Source organism: Calonectris borealis, unplaced genomic scaffold (genome assembly GCF_964195595.1).
Source record: "Calonectris borealis unplaced genomic scaffold, bCalBor7.hap1.2 HAP1_SCAFFOLD_117, whole genome shotgun sequence".
Taxonomy (NCBI): Eukaryota; Metazoa; Chordata; class Aves; order Procellariiformes; family Procellariidae; genus Calonectris; species Calonectris borealis.
Window position 1 is genome coordinate 22501 of NW_027441505.1, and position 2500 is coordinate 25000.

At 82.7% G+C, this 2500-nt stretch overlaps 1 non-coding gene across 1 annotated transcript; it reads right to left on the reverse strand.

Moving 5' to 3' along the window:
• Window positions 1–279: 279 nt before the first annotated feature.
• Window positions 280–432, reverse strand: LOC142076872 (5.8S ribosomal RNA). Its single transcript, XR_012671390.1, has one exon. It is a non-coding gene; the product is annotated as a 5.8S ribosomal RNA (ribosomal RNA).
• Between the last annotated feature and the right edge of the window lie 2068 nt (window positions 433–2500).

A 2500-nucleotide genomic window follows, 5' to 3' on the forward strand; every position in this document is an offset into this window, starting at 1 on the left:
GCCCGACCGGCCCGACGCACCCTGGCGCGGCCCCGACGGGACGAGGCTCCGCCCAGCGGGCGCTCCGGGAGCGGGGAGCTTCGGAGCGCTCCCCGAGTCTCGATTTAGGGGGACGAAGGCCCTTGGGCCGACGGCGCCGGGCGGCGGCGAACCGCTTCCCCGGCCCGAGGCCGCGCGCGGGCCTGCGAGGCACCCCAGCCGCGCCGCTGCGGCCGCCGCCTCCCCACCCCGGGGAGGGGGGGGGAGGGGGGGCGGCCCAGCCGGCGATTGATCGTCAAGCGACGCTCAGACAGGCGTAGCCCCGGGAGGAACCCGGGGCCGCAAGTGCGTTCGAAGTGTCGATGATCAATGTGTCCTGCAATTCACATTAATTCTCGCAGCTAGCTGCGTTCTTCATCGACGCACGAGCCGAGTGATCCACCGCTAAGAGTTGTCTGCCTTTCGGCACCGCCCCGCGCGCGCGGGGGGGCCGGGACCGCTCGCCAGCAGCGGCCCCTCTCGGAGGACGGCCCACCGCCCGCCCGCCCGCCGGCCCGCCCCCCCCGCCCGCGCGGAGGGGGCCGCGGCGCGGCGCCACGGGCCGCGGCGGAGAGGCCTCGCCTCGCCTGACCGTACGAGCACACCCAGCGGAAGGGAAAAAGGGAACGGGAAAAAACCCCGAACGGCAAGGGCGGGGAGCCCGCGCTCCCGACTCGACCCACAGCGGGCAGACGCCCCTTGCGCGTTTCGGAGGCGGCCCAGGCGCCCGGGCTCGGCCCGGCCTCCGCACGGAGGCGGCGACGCGCCCGGCCGCGCCGCCCGCCCGCCTCGCTCGGGACAACGGATGCTGCTGCCGGGCGGCAGCAGCGGGGCGCCCCGCCGGACCCCCGCGCGCGCGCGCCTCCGCCCACAACCTGCGCCGCGCTACGACAGCCGGCTCCCCTTCCCGCGGCTCGCCCCGCCGGCGCCTCCGCGGCTCCGCCGCCGGCCGCGCCGGAGGCGGCGACCGCCGGAGCCCGAGCCGGCGACGCGGCACGCCGCCCGCGGCCCGCCGGACGGCGCCCGCCGCCGCGCCGGCGCGGCCGCCCGCCCGGAACCGCCGCCGCCGCCGCCCCCCGCCTCGGCCCCCTTCCGCGGGCACGCGCCAGGCGACGAGGCGGACGGCGCTAAGGCGGGGGCGGCGCCCGCTCTCCCCGTTTCCACGCGGAGACCGGGAGTGGGACGCCCCCGCCCGCGCGCCCGCCCGCCCGGCGCGGCCGGGAAGGGCGGCGGGGAAGCGACGGGCGGGGCCCGGGCCGGGACAGCCGCGGCCGGCGGCGGGCGCCCTCCGGCCGGCCGACACGCCGAGCGGCGCCGCCGCCGCTCGGCCGGGGTGCCGCCCTCGCCGGCGGCCGGCGGCGCGGGACCGCCGAGCGCTCGCCGGGGGGCGAGGGGGAGGGAGCGGAGCGCAGCGCGCCGCAGCGCTGCGACGGGGCGGGGCGCGGCGGCCCGGCGGCCGCCGGGCGAGCCCCCGCCGCGGGGGCTCGCCGCCCCCTCGGCGGAGAGCCCGCGCTCCCGCCGGGGGGGGTCCACCCGTTTCGAGGCAGGCGGGCCGGCCGCGGCCGACCGCGCCGCGGTCTCCTCCGCCGAGACCGGACCGCGGAGAGGGGGGGGCAGCGGGACCCCTCCCCGGCACGGCTGCCCGCGCGACGGGCACGGGCGGCGCCCAGCCAGGGGCTCTGCGGGAGCGACTCCCGCCCCTGGAGGCGCCACCGCCCGGCCGCCCCGCGGGTCGCATCGAGCCGCCCGCGTCTTTAAACCGCCGCCCGGCTCCGCGGCCTTCGACCCCCGGCGCTCGCCGAGGGAGGGCCGCCGAGGCGCGGACGCTAGGTACCTGGCCCTGGGGTGAGGGAAACGACCTGCAGGCCCCGCGGGGGTGCCTCCCCCGCTGCCGCCCTCGGGGGAGCGTCCGCCCGCGGGGGCGCGCCCGACGTCCGCCGCCACCGCCTCGTCCTCCTGCCCGGGGCCCGGGGTTTCCCTCAGTAGCCCGGCGCTGCGCCCGGGAGGAGAGCCGTGGCTCGGGCCGCCCGCCGGCGCGGGACGCGACCCGGCAAGGGCCTCGCCCGCCCAAGGCGGCGTCGGCGGCGGAGCCCCCCGCCCCGAGCTCCCCCCCCCGCACCGCGGGGGTGGGGGAGGGGAGAGGCGGGGGGGCGCCGCCGAAGGCGCCGCCCGGCGCCGCGCGCCACGCCCGGAACGCCCGGAGGCCTCGCCCTGCGCGGCCGGCCGGCCGGGCGGGCCGCTCCGCAGCGGCCCGCCCCGGTGCGGGGAGGGTCGGGGGAGCCGCCCCCCCCGACCCCGAAGGCCCTCTTGCGCTCTCGCACGCTCGCGCCTGCCGCCCCGTCGTCGCCGCTCGCCGCTCCCTCCCGGCTGCCCGCGCGGGCTCGGCCGGCGGGGGCTCGTCGCACCCCGCGCCGGCAGCCCCCGCTTCTCGCGCGCTGCCGCCCGCGCTCCGAGACCGGGGGGGGCGCCCTCTTCGCCCCGG